This window comes from Elaeis guineensis, chromosome 3 (assembly GCF_000442705.2).
Source record: "Elaeis guineensis isolate ETL-2024a chromosome 3, EG11, whole genome shotgun sequence".
Lineage (NCBI taxonomy): Eukaryota > Viridiplantae > Streptophyta > Magnoliopsida > Arecales > Arecaceae > Elaeis > Elaeis guineensis.
In genome coordinates, this window is record NC_025995.2 from 93,644,629 (window position 1) to 93,663,109 (window position 18,481).

General features: G+C 33.0%; 1 non-coding gene across 1 annotated transcript; it reads right to left on the bottom strand.

The window, feature by feature from the left end:
- Window positions 1-3,752: 3,752 nt before the first annotated feature.
- On the bottom strand, window positions 3,753-3,859 carry LOC140856762 (small nucleolar RNA R71). Its single transcript, XR_012140365.1, has one exon. It is a non-coding gene; the product is annotated as a small nucleolar RNA R71 (small nucleolar RNA).
- Window positions 3,860-18,481: the final 14,622 nt, after the last annotated feature.

The following is an 18,481-nucleotide window of genomic DNA, read 5'->3' on the forward strand; positions in this document are numbered from 1 at the left end:
AATCAGACATAGTTTGGCTTTTTGATCGCTCATTTTTATTTAATGATCGAAATCATCACATGCTAAATTGATCATGATAATGATGTCTGATTGAAGTAAAATTTTGATAGTATACTACAAATATCATCAAGATCATCGTTGTAAGTTTTTGAATCCATCAATAATCTCTATCTATCAGATCATTATGCAGTCGTTCATGACCATCGAAATCAAATTTTATCCATTGACATAGCTAGGGCCATCGGATCGAAGAGGTCTTTTGTCATGATACTCTAATAATAATTATTTAGATAATAGATGATGAAGATAAATTTTAAATTTTAAATTTATATTATATTTATAAAAATATATAAAAAAATTATATTTTATCGATATAGCAGCAGTTAAACAAAACCGCTAAGATAGGTCTACTATATCACAGCGGTTACATATAACCACTGTCATAGATTTGAGATATGATAGCAGTTATAAATAATCACTGCCGTAGTTTTGATCTATAGTAGTGGTTAGAGTAACCGCTGCAATAGGTTAACTTATGATAGTGGTTGCACGTAACCGCTACCATAAGTAAAGCCTATGACAGCGGTTATATGTAACCGCTGCCATATCTCAAATTTATGACAGTGATTATATATAACCACTGCTACAGGTCAAATTTGTAATAGCGGTTGATTAACCGCTGCTATATATCAGACGTATAACAACGTTTATGTGTAACTACTGCCATAGGTCTAACGATTGTCTGATAACGTTTATGTGTAACCACTGCCATAGGTCTAACCGTTGCCATAGGTTAGACCTATGGTAGCGGTTATTCAATAACTGTTGCTATATGTATCCTATGGTAGCAGTTACAAGTAACTGCTGCTATAGGTCAAACTATGACAGCGGTTATGTATAATCGTTGTCATAGAGTCTATAGCAATAGTTTTCGAACCGTTGTCATAGTAAGTGCTGCCATAGGTTCTTTCTGTAGTAGTGGCCTATTTAATGTCCGTAGTTCTATTTTTTTATTTGAAATTTTGAATGATGAAAATACTCCTTTTCTTTCGAAAAAATTATGATATCCTGTTGATTTATGTCACAAATTGACATAAAAAGTATCAATTAATATCTAAATTATCTAACTTTATTAAGAAATTGATACTTGTTATTATATTTTGTAGAAGAAGAGATCATCAATAGAAAGAACAAGGAAAGAGGATTCCAACGGCGCAAATTTTATGCAAAACAGAGTTAAATTGACCCAGGAATTGAAGAATGAAGAAAAAAGACTCAATTGGGTCAAACCCGAGTCAAATCAGATCAAAATTGATCAAAAATCAACTGATTTGGTGATCTGATTAGCCGCCTAGTCCACAGCAACAGGCGCGTGACCATGGACCCATCGGCGCACCATAAACCCCCTAACAACTCTCTAAAACCTCTTAGTCCCACATCGAAAGTTTTGAAAATCTTATAACCCCCAAATGCCTATAAAAAGCCCCCAAAGGCCCTTGTTTTATGTATTCTTCCTTCCGATCAAGCTTGTAACCCTAGATAGTGGGATTTTTAGCTCTCTTCTCAAGCCTCGAGCTTTGAGGTTTTTATAATAAATTTTTTTTTATATAAAATCTTATTTTTATGTAATTTCATCTCTTTACATTATGCAATTTATTTTTCTTGCAATTAGGATAGTTTAATTTATGCAATTTAATTTTATGCAATTAGGTTAGTTTAAATTATACAGTTTAAATTTATGCAATTAGGATAGTTTAATTTATGAAATTAGGATAGTTTATTTTTTTGCATTTAAATTTTGCAAGTAGATTTAGATCATGTCTAGCTAAGCATCCCTTCTAGGGTTTGCGATGAAGCTAGATCATGAGTAGGAATTTTACATAAGGTTCTTTCTTTTTCTTAGGGTTTTTTTTTCTTCCTCTTTTGCCAAGAATTTTTGATGAACTACAGTTGGGTCAGAGTCCCTTCATAGTTCATGCTTGATTCAGTGCATAGGATGAGAAAACCCTAAGGGATCCTAGTTACTACTCTCCTGTAAAGAATCTTGATGGGTTATCGTTGGGTCTTAGTCCCTTCATAATCTATGCTTGGGAGAGACAAGAGGAGTAGTCGTTAGGATCAATAAGAAAAATTTTAGGTAGAATTCCCTAATCTAAATCTAGTGGATTCAAAAACCCTAGATCCTTAGTCTTATTGTCTTTAGCAAACAACTTTCGACTTTCGATTTTTGTTAAAGCTCGCTTGAGCATAGATTTGAAAATCGTTTTTAAAACCAAGTCTCTGTGGGATCGACCCGTACTCGCTGGTCGTGCTACTCTGCACACCGTGCGCTTGCGGTTTTATTTACAAATTTAAGATTTGCACATCAAGTTTTTGGCGCCGTTGCCGGGGATTTGGCGTTTTAAATTGTTTTCAAATATTTATTCTTCGTGCGTTATAACTCTCTTTCTTTTTTTTCTTTAGGTTTCTATATTTAGTTGGTGATTGCTGGAAAACTCAGGTACACTTCTAATTTCTCTTTTATTATTTTTAGTTAATTACTTTTGCTTTTAGACCTAATCATTTGAATTTACTTAATCACAAAAAAAAAAAATATAAAACAAAACAAAAGATATTTCATAATCGTGAAGTAAAATATCAAAATAAAAAAAAAATTCTAAATTAAAATTTTTTACATTCTTGGTCATCTTGTTTATTTGTATTTGCATTTTCATAATTAATCTAAGGGCATCAACCCATTAACAAGATAAGGTGGGGATTTCATTACCCTTCCTTAGCCCAGAAACCATCTCCATCATATTGCATTACCTAGACTTTTAATCTTAAAATTAATTAGACGTCAACCTTAAGGAATTCGAGCTCAATAGGACAAGGAACCCTAAGAGTTCTACCAAGTTTGAGTTGTTTGATTAGTTGGTGTCTAGGCAAGTCCCTGAGGGTGGTTTGTTAAATTGGTTCAGTTGCTGGCCTGGCCAACTCGTTTGGTGTCTAGAAAGGCAACGATGAGTGAACCTCCCACCTCTTATACTTACCTGGCTAACTAGTTGATCAATCTCCACTTGGAAGGTTTGAAGGGTCATCTTGGAATAGTTAGGAGCTGTCTAGATTTAGGTTAACCCTAGGATAGATTGAGTTTAATTTATTGATTCACTTGTTTGAAAAAAAAAAAAATTAAAATTTAAATTAATTTGGTTACTTTTCTTTAGATTTAGGACTCCTTAGGATCTTCTCTTTAGAACTTTTTCTCTTTTCTTTCTTTTCCTTATACATAAAAATTTTATTAAAAAAAAAAAAATTGTATAAACATCGAGAACCGTACACCTCGTGTGTGGAGAAGAGTGTCAGGTCGTCTAGTTAGAATTGAGTCAATTCCTGTTGTTCCAATGGCTGAACCAATCCAACCCATGACCCTTAAGGATTTGTGTTATCCAGTTGGCTCCATCCAACCATCTTGTATCAGGTTGCCACAACCCACAGCTAACAATTTTGAAATCAAACCTCAAATCATAAATATGCTTCCAAAATTCACAGGATTAGAGGATGCTTATATATTTATTAGAGAATTTGAGGAGGTATGTGCAACTATGAAACTGCAATTAACAGAGGATGAGGTCAAACTTAGATTAATCAACTTTGCCCTTAAGGACAATGCTAAGAAGTGGCTTTATAGTCTGCCAAACTATTCTGTCACTACCTGGGAGGGCTTTGTGAGAACATTTTTAAAAAAGTATTTTCCCCATCATAAAACAGCTAGGATTAGGAATGAAATAAATCAATTTTACCAACTAGCTGGTGAATCATTTTGGAAGTACTTTGATCGTTTCAAGAATCTTTTGACCCAATGCCCACACCATGGAATAGAAACTTGAAGACTATGCCAGATCATCTATGAGGGGTTAGATTCAAACTCAAAAATCATGCTAGAGTCCATGTGCCAAGGCCAATTTATGGACAAAGAAACTACTGAAGCTTGGCAATTCTTAGAAGACCTAGCCGAGAAAAATTTACAGTGGAAAACAACTAGGGAACCTGATAAAACTACACCTTCAAGAGGAGGAATGCATCAAATTCAACCAATCCTAGCATCAGAGGCCAAGATTGCAACCTTAACACGTAGATTGGAAGCCTTAGAATTACAGAGACCAGCCAATGTAAATCAAATATCTGCACCCATGTGTAAAGGGTGCAATGCACTAGACCATGTCTTAGAAGAATGTTCCTACTCGAATGAGTGTGCACAGGTGAATGCCACCTATCAAGGACCATTGAACAATCCTTATGCACCCACATATAACCCAGGTTGGAGGAATCACCCGAATTTCTCATGGTCCCAGAATCCTAATGTAGGTAATCCAAATTTCAATCAGCAAAATCTAAGGTCCAACCCAGTGATGAACAACCCGCCAGGCTTCCATGATAATGACAAGAAAATTACCTCTTTAGAGAAAAGCCTAGAAGCCATGATGAAAACACATACCAGCTTTATGCAAACTACGGGTCAACTCATAAATAATAACACCCAAGCTATAGCCCGTCTGGAAATGCAAGTAAGTCAGCTGGCTTCGATCATTAGTGAACGAGAATATGGTAGGTTACCTAGCCAACATGAGCCAAATCCTAGGAACCAAAATGGTCCACGACTCCAACAAGGAAACCAAGTTAATGGTGTAAATGCCATTCATACCTTAAGATCAGGAAAATAAATAGACAATAAGGTAGTTGCACTTGATGATATAGATGACTCATCTGCCGAGTCACCTTCTAAAACTACTACCTTTCAACCTCAAGCACCAGAAACTGAAAATTCACCTAGTCCAGTACTTAAAAGTCCTAGAGCTCCTTTTCCAAACAGACTGAAATCCAATAAATCTGAACATTTAGACAAAATTTTAGAGGTATTTAAACAAGTCCAAGTTAATATTCCTCTTTTAGATATAATCCATCAGGTTCCAACTTATGCCAAATTTTTAAAAGATCTTTGCACTAGGAAAAGGACCACTAATGTACCAAAGAAAGCATTTTTGGCTGCAAGTGTCAGTTCATACCTATCTAGCCATGTGTCAATTAAATATAAGGACCCTGGAGCTCCAACAATTTCTTGTGTTATTGGAGAAACCAATATAAAAAAGGCCTTGCTAGATCTAGGAGCTAGTGTGAATATCCTTCCATATTCGGTGTATGAACAACTAGGATTAGAAAAACTTCAACCTACTGGGATCACATTACAGTTAGCCGATAGATCTCTCAGGATCCCTAAGGGAATGGTCGAGGATGTTCTGATAAAGGTTGAAAATTTTATTTTTCCTATAGATTTTATTATTTTAGAGACTGAGCCAGTTGCGAATCCTAAAGGACATATACCTGTCATTTTAGGAAGACCATTCTTAGCTACGGCCAATGCTGAAATCAATTGTCGAAATGGTCTAATGAAGTTATCCTTTGGGAATATGACCATTGATCTTAATGTTTTTAACTTAGAACAGGAATCCTCTTCTCATGCTGATGTCAATGTAGTCCAAGATGGTATTTATGAATCCATTGACATTAGTGATGATGAAGTCGACCTAGAGTCTAACCCCTGGTTAATCCATGAGTCTGAGGATGTCAATGAAATACTTAAAGAAAATCAGATTAATCAGGAATCGACACTTCTTACTGAACCAATCATTGAGATGGTGAAACCATCACCTAAACCATCGATAGAGGAAGCACCCATTTTAGAACTGAAACCCCTCCCAGAATATCTCAAGTATGCATATCTAGGACCCAAAGAAACTTTGCCTGTAATTATTGCATCAGACCTAGATCCCAAGCAAGAGGAGGAGTTAGTGTCAGTTCTAAAAGCAAATCAGGAAGCAATAGGTTGGACCATAGCAGATATCAAAGGAATAAGCCCTTCTATAGTTCAACATAGAATATACTTAGAGGAAGAGGCTAAACCAACAAGAGAAGCCCAAAGAAGGCTTAATCCAGTTATGAAGGATGTAGTTAAAAAAGAGATTCTGAAACTCCTAGATAGTGGAATAATTTATCCTATTTCTGATAGCTCTTGGGTAAGCCCAATTCAAGTAGTATCCAAGAAATCTGGGGTAACAGTGGTCCAAAATGATGCAAACGAACTTATCCCAACTAGGACCCAAACGGAATGGAGGGTCTGTATAGACTATAGAAAGTTGAATGCTGCGACAAGGAAAGATCACTTTCCTTTGCCATTTATTGATCAAATGTTGGAAAGACTAGCCGGACAAGAGTTTTACTGTTTTCTTGATGGATACTCCGGTTACAACCAGATCCCCATAGCCGCTGAAGATCAAGAAAAGACTACATTCACCTGTCCATTTGGTACTTTTGCCTATAGACGAATGCCCTTTGGACTATGTAATGCACCGGCAACCTTTCAGAGATGCATGATTAGCATGTTTTCAGATATGATAGAATGATTTCTAGAAATTTTTATGGATGACTTTTCTGTTTTTGGTCTAACCTTCTCCGAGTGTCTGAATCACCTGCAATTAGTTCTAGAACAATGTAAGGAGAAGCACCTAGTTCTCAACTGGGAAAAATGTCAGTTTATAGTCAAACAGGGAATAGTTCTTGGCCATGTCATTTCTAAAAAGGGGATTGAAGTGGACAAGGCCAAAATAGATCTAATTTCAAGTCTTCCACCACCTAAATCTGTGAAAGAAATACGTTCATTTTTAGGTCATGCTGGATTCTATAGAAGGTTTATTGCCAACTTTAGCAAAGTAGCACGTCCACTGACTAATCTTTTGGCAAAGGATACCAAATTTGAATTTACTCATGAGTGCTTGGAATCCTTTGAATTTCTAAAAAATGCACTTGTATCAGCTCCAATCATTCATCCTCCTGTCTGGTCTGAACCATTTGAATTAATGTGTGATGCGTCCGATCATGTTGTGGGCGCAATCTTAGGTCAACGAATAAATAAGCTATCTAGAGTGATATATTATGCAAGTAAAACCTTAAATGATGCGCAGCTTAACTACACCACAACTGAGAAGGAGTTCCTTGCCGTTGTCTTTGCTTTAGAGAAATTTAGATCTTATTTGGTTGGGACCCACACCATTGTTTACACCGATCACTCAGCCATTAGACATCTCCTAGCAAAGAAGGATGCCAAGGCACGTTTAATCAGATGGATTTTGCTCCTTCAAGAATTTGACCTAGAAATTAGGGACAAGAAAGGCACTGAGAATGTTGTAGCAGATCATTTGTCCCAAATTTCAGTCGCACCATCTAGTGAACCACCCATCAATGAATCTTTCCCAGATGAGCAACTCATGTCTGTGTCTACTGAACCTTGGTTTGCTGATATTATAAATTATTTAGCCATAGGTAAGATACCTTCTCATTGGACTAAGCAGAATAAATATAAATTCTTTGCCCAAGTGAAGTATTTCATTTGGGATGATCCTTATCTTTTTAAACAATATCCTGATCAAATTATTAGAAGGTGTATCCCAGATAATGAAGTCATGAATATTTTATCTTTTTGTCATGATCAAGCATGTGGGGGTCACTTCGCGTCTAAGAAAACTGCTGCTAAGGTTCTCCAATATGGTTTTTATTGGCCCAATTTGTTTAAGGATGCTCATGAATATTGTAAAAGTTATGCTCAATGTCAGAAAATGGGTCGAATCACCAAGCGATACATGATGCCACTCAACCCAATCTTGGTAGTTGAAGTTTTTGATGTTTGGGGAATCGATTTCATGGGACCATTTCCAAATTCCTTTGGAAATAAATATATTCTAGTAGCAGTTGATTATGTTTCAAAGTGGGTAGAAGCAATTGCATGTAGAACACCCGATAGCAAAATGGTCATTAAGTTTCTTAAAGAAAATATTCTCTCCCGTTTCGGTATTCCTAGGGCAATCATTAGTGATCGGGGAACCCATTTTTGTAACCGACCTTTTGCAACATTGATGAAAAAGTATAATGTCACCCATAAATTAACCACACCATATCATCCTCAAACTAGTGGACAAGTTGAAGTGTCAAACCGATAAATCAAACAAATTCTGGAAAAAACTGTTAGTGCCAATAGAAAGGATTGGTCTTTGAAATTAATTGATGCACTTTGGGCATACCGAACCGCTTTCAAGACCAATCTAGGAATGTCTCCTTATAGGATTGTGTTTGGTAAACCATGTCACTTGCCTATTGAGATAGAACACAAAGCCATGTGGGCCATCAAACAACTAAATACAAATTTGAACGACGCTGGAAACCATAGAAAGCTTCAGTTGAATGAATTAGAAGAACTTAGAAATGAAGCCTATGAAAATGCAAAGATATACAAGGAACGAACCAAAGCATTTCATGATCAATCAATTATGAGAAAAACTTTCAATATCGGATAAAAGGTACTCTTATATAACTCTAGATTACATCTGTTTTCAGGAAAGCTTAGGTCTAGATGGACAGGACCATTTTTAGTAAAGGAAGTCTTTTCACACGGAGCTGTTGAGATTGAAAACCCAAGTAATGGTGTTATCTTTAAAGTTAATGGTCAACGATTAAAACCATTCTTGGAATTACCTGTCAAGACTATTGAAGATGCCATGGTTCTTTATGAACCAACTTATTCTGATTAAGTTGCTTCGAGGTTTGGTCTGGCTGAAGACATAAAACTTAACGCTTCTGGGAGGCAACCCAGCTTATTTAATTTCTAATACTTTCTTTGTTTTCAGTTTGCTTAGGATAATTAAATTAGATAAACTCCATTGGGGACAATGTCGGTCAAGTTGGGGGGAGAGCTTGAACAAAATCAGGTGTTATCATTTCCTTTTCCTTCCACTATGAGTTATTTCTTGCATTTAATATATTATGTAAAAAAAAAAAAAAAAAAATAAATAAATATATATATATATAAAATAAATTAATCTATAAAAGAAATAAGAGTAAGTTAGAAAGTATTTGCTAATGTAGTGAGTCACGGAGAAGATTAGCTGGTTAGACTCTTGGTGGCTTAGGTCATTTAAAGACTATTAGCACTTCCAATTGCACATGCACACTAACAAGGTAAAGTAGGTGTTAATTGTAAGGTCAATTAAGGATTTGAGTATTATTTAAATTAGATAATTTTCTCTACACCCCAATTGAAGAAATTTGAATTTAAGGAAAGAGCTACCTGCCTGAAATAAAATGCAAAACACAGAGTAAATGTGGATTGCCCTAAGCCTAGTAACCGGGTCTCTTCACCTAAGTCAAGTGTTGAGATTCACATCAAACGGTGGTGGGAAGGCCAGGATGCTCAGCAAAAAAAAAAAAAAAAAAAAAAAAAAAATAGTGTGAAAGCTACCTTAGTTTTTTGTTTAATCTGGGGTGTATAGAAAATTAATCGAACTAAGTTATGAAAAATGATACAATTGGCCTGTACAAGTTAATACTGAAATACTAAGTTAGTTATCACTCACACAAGTGCTATAAAACTTTAAGTGTACTCTAAGAAAGCTTCTAAGTAGACTGACTACCGATTCTAATTCGAAGCTCATTACTTAGTAATACTAGAAAACTTCTTGAATTTCGATCTTAAATTAATTTGCAAAGGAAGGATCTTTTTGAATTATGATCTTATTTTGGTACATTGCTAAGGGACTAGCAATGATTAAGTTGGGGGGTGTGATTTATGTCACAAATTGACATAAAAAGTATCAATTAATATCTAAATTATCTAACTTTATTAAGAAATTGATATTTGTTATTATATTTTGTAGAAGAAGAGATCATCAATAGAAAGAACAAGGAAAGAAGATTCCAACGGCGCAAATTTTATGCAAAACAGAGTTAAATTGACCCAGGAATTGAAGAATGAAGAAAGAAGACTCAATTGGGTCAAACCCGAGTCAAATCAGATCAAAATTGATCAAAAATCAACTGATTTGGTGATCTGTTTAGCCGCCTGGTCCACAGCAAAAGGCGCGTGGACCATGGACCCATCGGCGCACCATAAACCCCCCTAACAACTCTCTAAAACTTCTTAGTCCCACATCGAAAGTTTTGAAAACCTTATAACCCCCAAATGCCTATAAAAAGCCCCCAAAGGCCCTTGTTTTATGTATTCTTCCTTCCGATCAAGCTTGTAACCCTAGATAGTGGGGTTTTTAGCTCTCTTCTCAAGCCTCGAGCTTTGAGATTTTTGTAATAATTTTTTTTTTATATAAAATCTTATTTTTATGTAATTTCATCTCTTTACATTATGCAATTTATTTTTCTTGCAATTAGGATAGTTTAATTTATGCAATTTAATTTTATGCAATTAGGTTAGTTTAAATTATGTAGTTTAAATTTATGCAATTAGGATAGTTTAATTTATGAAATTAGGATAGTTTATTTTTCTGCATTTAAATTTTGCAAGTAGATTTAGATCATGTCTAGCTAAGCATCCCTTCTAGGGTTTGCGATGAAGCTAGATCATGAGTAAGGATTTTACATAGGGTTCTTTCTTTTTCTTAGGATTTCTTTTTCTTCCTCTTTTGCCAAAAATTTTTGATGAACTACAGTTGGGTCAGAGTCCCTTCATAGTTCATGCTTGATTCAGTGCATAGGAGGAGAAAACCCTAAGGGATCCTAGTTACTACTCCCCTGTAAAGAATCTTGATGGGTTATCGTTGGGCCTTAGTCCCTTCATAATCTATGCTTGGGAAAGACAAGAGGAGTAGTCGTTAGGATCAATAAGAAAAATTCTAGGTAGAATTCCCTAATCTAGATCTAGTGGATTCAAAAACCCTAGATCCTTAGTCTTATTGTCTTTAGCAAACAACTTTCGACTTTCGATTTTTGTTAAAGCTCGCTTGAGCATAGATTTGAAAATCATTTTTAAAACCAAGTCTCTGTGGGATCGACCCGTACTCGCTGGTCGTGCTACTCTGCACACCGTGCGCTTGCGGTTTTATTTACAAATTTTAAGATTTGCACATCACCTGTGCCGATATTATGGTATCCTATATTGAAATTATGACTTTCTGCATAGGATGTCATAATTTTTTTATAGAATATCATAAAGAGGGAAGGGTATTTTCATTATTAAAAAATTTAGAACTGCGGACACTAAATGTGCGTTGAGAAGTGGTGACTATGTGGTCCAATAAGATGAAGTGATATGCTCCATGTCTGATCTTTTACACCGCGAGCGGTGCACAAAGAATTTCTCAAGGACTTATAGAGGTCTTTTTTTCTTCCCACATGATTCAGCCAGGGAAGATGTTGGGTTGATATGGGCTATATTTAAATCCCTAAAGCTCCTTTAAAGATGGCATATTATGTGTGGATAAATCCCTAGAGCCGCTTATCTAAGGAAACCATGTACACAAAAGTTCCAAAGCCTTAAAGAAAGCCATCTCCTGTAAAACTTGGAAATCACTATCCATCTCTTTCCATAAAAGAGGGACAGAAAAAAAAAGAACCATGAGTAAAAAAAAGGTTGAGGTGGAAGGGTGAGTAAGGATGAGGTGGAAGAAAAAAAAAAGGGACAGAAAAAGAGGGACAGAAAAAAGAAGAAAAAAAGAGGGACAGAAAAAAAAAGAGAATAACAACCATGAGTAAGGATGAGGTGGAAGGGTGATCCTTGATAGGCAACACAGAGGTGGAGGTCAAGGAAAAAAGGTTGGTGAATGTTGTGATGATGGTGGACTCAATGCCAAGATCAAGGAAGATAGAAATAGTGCTGAATGGAATATGAGTATTTTTTTCCTTCTACTTTCCTTAGGTGCTTGGGTTGCTATAATATAGTTTATGTTCTCTTTATCTCCTATAGATGTTATGCTCTGAAGCATGGCATTGAAGCTTAGATATTGGTACCACATACTATCATGACTAACACTACAACAAAAAAGGAAATTTGTGATGCAAAGAAAATATTGCAAATACTAAATTGCCATCATAAATAATTATTTGCGATGAAAATTTTATCGTTAATAATTAATCATTAAAAATAGAGTCATTGATAATATTTTATGATGAAATAAAAATTTTCATATATAATAATATCTTTTTATGATGAAATATTTTCATTGATTTTTTTTTTAAATTATTTGTGATAGAAAGGTTTCATCACAAATAAATAATTTTATGATGAAAATATATTTTATCATGTATAAAATTATTTATGATAAAAATTTTCATTATCAATAATTTAATAAATAAATTTAATATTTTAAAAAATATAAAATAAATTATTTATGATGGAAATTTTTATCATAAATAACTTTATTTAAGATAAAATTTTATTTTCATTGGAAATAAAGTTATTTGTAATGGATTTTTATGTCGTAAATAATTTAAAAAATAATTTTTTAAAAAATAAAATAAATTATTAGTAATGTAAATTTCTATTATAAATAAATATATTAGCAATCGATTTATTTTCATCTCTAATAAGATTATTTGGGATAAAATTTTTTTATCATAAATAATTTAAAGATATATTTTATTTTTTTTAAAATAAAATAAATTACTTGTGATGAAAAACTTACAACATAAATATTTTTATTGCAAAAAAAATTATTTATGATGAAAACATTCAATGGCAAATAATTTTAAAAAGAATTTTTAATTAAAAAAAATAAATTATTTGTGATGTAAATCTTCAATCGCAAATAGGATTATTTATGATGATATTCCATCACAAATAATTTCATCACTAATTAAAATGTAATATTTTTTAAAATAATTTATAAATATATATTTTTAATTTATATTTTTAATATTTTATATTTATAAACTATAAAATAAAAATAAAAAATTTATATAATAAATCTAAAAATAAATTTGAATATTTTATTATATTAAAATATAATTATAAAAAAATAAATTAATACTTACAAGAGATCTAAAATAAAAATAAAAAATATATAAACAAGTCACTGGCTGTCAAGCATCAGCATCTGAAGAAGGAGAACAGGTGGAGTACGATGGATCGATCTGCTGCTATCTCATCAGCTCTATCATTTGCTTCATCTGCACCATCCACTCCATCATCTACATTTAAAATAACTGGTACGAGTCGGTGTGTATAGCTAACTCATCAACTCGCTATCCATCCTCAGCAGTTTGTCTCTATATCTCCACCAGTCGGATATCATAGGCAGCATGGACGTCAGTTTTAGATCAGGATGGGGAAGCTCTGATCCCATGCTCTAGCTTCCTAACATAATAAGGTCTCATACCAAGTACCTGATCATAGATCTCATCATCTGTGGGTGCAATCGAGCCCTCAAAGATAGGCCGGAATCTAATTTCTGACATATGATTTTGAAAATTAAAGTTATAATTATTCTAAGTTTGTACTGAAAATTAAAATATCAATGAAAAAATAGTTAAAAAAACTTACATAAAGCTCCTGGCTCCCTGTTGTCCACTCTCCTGACCATCGCTGGTAGATCCGTTGGTAGATCTTGATCATATTAAAAAGCTTGTCACTTTCTATATCTCTCTATAATTTGAGAATAATTAATAAAAAAAATTTTAAATAGTTAAAGAGTTAAACATGCTAAAAGAAATTACTTACCATTTACTCTATATGGTGAGTGAATGGCCTCGAAACCCTACACTGCAAGACGATCTGTCTCATCTGATTCATGGTATTTTGGGCACATAGATCCTGTATAGTTAACAATCAAATTAGTAAGTAACTAACTAAATTTAAGAATAAATGATTCAATTGTTAAACTCTAAAAAAAAATTAGATGCTTAATCTAATATGTCGGATCTTCATACCTGCGACATATAATGGCCCAATTCTCGATACTGATGCTATCATATGGCCACTGTCTGTTGCCTCCACCTCTTGGTCTTGTAAGTGGTGATGAATGTGATGCTGGTAATTCTTAAAATGCAAGCATAGATGATCATCTATAACTCACCGCACGTAATCATACTCGAAATCAAGAATATCAAATATAGCCTGCCAATAGCAAATATTATAAGAATATAGTGCTAATTAAATATTTCACTAAATATTATTTTATTTGTAAGTGGTCATAGAAGACCCCCCTCTAAGCTGATGTAGTGTGATGCCAATCAAAGAGCATCATGGGGCATAGCTACAGCATATGATGACCAGTTCAGTTTGCCATAGCTCGCACCATTCTTTAATAGGCATAGTGAAGTCGGGCTAAATCTCGATATGGAGACACTATCCCCCATGCTCATATCTCCAACACTCCAAGGCAAGGTTCTTCGACGGACCTTGTCCTCACCTCACCACCCATGGAGAATGATCTGAAACAATAATGAATAAATTATTAGTATAATAGCTATCTATAAACCTAATCGATATAATTAAAATCAAATTTTATTATGTAAAAAATATTAAAATATCACTTAGACTTGCCTCTGTAGCACCCTCTAGCGGCTCTGATGGTGCGGCAATGAAAATAGGGAATGGCTCATCCTTAGGGATAGGTTGGAAACTCGAACGTGGTTGTCTTTCTCCTGACGCCATACCTACAATGCTTAAACCATGCATATTACTAACTTGACATATAAATGAATATAATAATGAACAATAATAGTAAAAAATATATGAATGTTAATGAATAGAATTGTATTGTATACCATTATTGCAAAAGAAGATTCAATAAAGAATATAGATCTACTCATCAATATCCATATCCTTCTCGATTTGTAAGTCCTTCGAATTATAATAATCGAGTAATGTATCATTTTTTATTTCATCATCATTTATGAACTGATCGTTACCCTTTGAATCATCAAGATTAAATACAAATTTAGCTTCAACTTCTTTGGGCAATAGATCAGCCTTATTCAAAGAAGTTGTCACAAGTTCTTCATCAACAAGAAGCTTGGTCAATATTTGTTCTTCCTCTTGAAAAGCTTCCTCTTTGTATAGATTTGAATTTTTGTCTATCTTTAGTCAGGTTGGTATATCATATATACCTCTGGATATTATTCTTTTTATGACATGTTAATCATCTCGATACTTCAGATCTTTCAAATATATTATTTGTTTCGTTTGACTTGCTAATATATATGGCTCATTTTGATATCATATTCGTACAAAATTTATACTGATAAAGTGTGAATCAATATAAATTTCAATCTTTTTATTGTTAATATCCCACCATTCACATTGAAATAAGAATATCAAATTATTGGATCCATACTTCAGTTCTATAATATCTATCAATACACCCAAATATTCAATCTTCTCTTATCCTTCATATCCTATTGTAGCAATCCCACTATTTTGGGTCCGTCTTTGCATCTTAAGCTCTTTTATATGAAATCTCATTCCTTCAATGATATAAGTTGTGTAATAGTTAATCCTTTGATTGTGACTACATGCTAAATCGTACAACTCATCGATCACATCTTCTTCTTTATTAAAATGCTTAGATTTCATCTACAACATAACATAAAAAATTATGTTGGTTTAAATAATTAATTTTATAATTATTAAAATATAATATAATACTAATAGAACTTACATGATCTCCAAACTATTTTATAAATTTTTTTCTATATTGATCATCAACATCTGTATTATTCTCTCTAGATAGTATATTCTTGTGCTCACTGCAACAAGTCATGATTTTTAATTTTACATCGATGTAAAAAAATTAGTTAGAACACTAAAAAGTATGCTAAGATGATACTCAATGAAATCTTTAATTTTTTTATAATTATTTAAAATATAGAAGTATACCTTGGATAGCTCATTTATGTCTATAAACTCATATCTTCTTCCACCCATGGATCAAACCATTTATTTGAATATGGATAGTGTCAGTTTATTATCACCCCATTCATGGTCTGTGTTATGATCTGCATGATTGAATTTTATTTCGATATCATTAAGATACATCGAGCAGAACGTAGCACACTCTGTAGCTATGTATGCTTCTACTATAGATCCTATAGGCCATACCTTATTGCGCACATAATTTTTTAGGATACGATCAAATTTAAATTTAACTAATACATTTACATCTTATAACTGATATGACAAAGAGATTATAATTTTTTTATCTTTCAATATGATACATCTATCGATAATGTACCGATCCATCCAAAAGAGCTTTCTTTGAGAGATGAACAGCCAAGTGCACCATAACATTAAAAAATGATATTAAAATTTTTTTTCTAACTTATAAAGGATGAGCACAATATCCTTCTTAAATTTTTTAAGTAAATTAATCTTTAATTTTTGATAATTTAATTCTCGAAAGAATACTTTCAACTCAATCAATGTAGCTTAAACATCACCACTTAGATAGCCATACATGACCACAGGAAGCAAGCGCTGCATCATCATATAAGAGTCATGACTTTTCATGCCAGAGATATTACCATTGTTGTTGCTAATACACTATGATATATTTGAAACATAAGCATCAAAAAATTTTATGATTTTGAACCATCTACAGAAACTCTTTTTTTTCTCATCAAATAGTGAATAACATATAGATAGCATAAAAAATTTATCACCTCGATGAACTAAATATAACTCCGATCGGATTCCTATTTCTTGCAAATCAAGATGAACATTTAAATTATCTTTTACTTTTTTTGTAATATTCAATACTATATCGATGACATTATCATAAATATTCTTCTCAATATGTATTACATCTAGGTTATGATGAAGTAGTATCTACTTTTGATATAGTAGTTCGAAAAATATACTTTGCTTTGTCCAATTCAGCTTAACTTTAGTATGCTTCTACTTACGAATACCTGATGTTTTTGCAAATTTTACATTTTCAATGACTTCAAGTTGTTCTAAAACTTTTGCTCCACTTAACTCCTTAGGCGATAGACATCGGTCGGACTTACTATCAAAGTATTGGTTATAATGGGTCCTCCAAGAGTGATTAGCAGGTAGAAACCGCTGATAACCCATGAAGTAGATTTTTCTTCCATACTTTAAATGTAAGGAGGACATATCCTTATTGTATATTAGATATGTCAGATTGAAAGAATAATACCCAATAAGTCAATCACATACGAAATGTGATCGGATGTTTTCTATAATTTATCTTCCAAACTTACGTAATTGATATTATTATTTAATAAAATAAGCTTTATGATTTATTATATGCTACATCTTATTATTATTTTTAAGATTATAATGAACTTCATAGTTCTGGACAATGATTTTAGAGTCATGATGAGATCATGTCAGTGAGATCTAAATCTTTGATACCTGTGATCTAAAATATTTTTAGTCATTAGTTTATTGAGTCAGAGATCAATGATACCGGTAAGATTAGCATGTCCTATGTATGCTTAGTAATGAGGGTGGTTAATCTCACAACCTCTAGTATGGTGATACTAATACAATGATGTTGGTGTTCATTAGAGAATGAGTTCACTGAATAGATCTATGAGAGAGTATCTGATGGAGTCTTATTTACATATCAGCTGATTGTTCTTTAGTGGGATTTGTGTAAGTGATCCGTTGACTTGAGATCACCATGATACCTTGTGTATGTGAATCCATATTTTGGTTGACTTTCTTACTTGATTCTCTGATCTTTGTGTGGGGTGTTCTAGATATGGTGAAATATGTATGAAGGTTGTGAGTGGTCAATAAGGGATCAGTCACTCTTAATAAGGAGAGCAAATATCCGATGTGATCTCATAGGTTGATGATTCTGAAAGTTTTTGATCAAAACAGGATAATAATTAGAAAAGACTTTTTAATGTATCATCAACTGAATCATCACCTTCTGATCGAGATACATTTAGATAAGCAGTTGAGTTTAATATGATTTCATATTCACAGTTTATCTAGGATGTTGTTTGACTGAAGGATTGAATTACACAGTAACTTACCACTAAAGGATATTTTGATAATTTCTATCAAATTTTATTTCTTTCAGATAGTCATGACATGTTGTTAGACTACTGAAAGATATTTTGATAATTTTTATTAAATTTTATTTCTTTCAAATAGTCATGACATGTTGTTAGATGTTAATTTTGACTTGTGGACTTATCAAAATTAAAAAAAATTAATTTAAAAATTAATTAAGAAGAGTCTTAGTTAATTAAGACTCTTGAGCTGACATAATCTGATCAGATTAGGGTTAGATCGAAAGTCTGTATCCACTGCTGGCTAGTTTTGAAACCCAATGGATCACATATTTTGAGATTTGATCTTGATCTAATTTAAGTAGGATTTAATATAAATTTTAGAGATTAATTTGATATGTTAGCATATTTTGTTAATCGAAGTTCCTAATTAGGTTAAGTTTAAAGTGTTTGAGCTAAACTGAACCTGTTACTTTTGACCTGATTGGATTGGATCTATTTTAATTGGACTCCTACCCAACTTGGAAGAGTTTCAAGTATGGAAGGAGACCTTCACACCACTCTAGTTTTACACCATAATTAAATTCTAACCACCCCTTTTTAGCATTAAGAAGAGAAAGAGTCATTCTTCTTCAAGACTCTTAACCACTTCTTAAATTTTCTACCTATTCCTTAATTG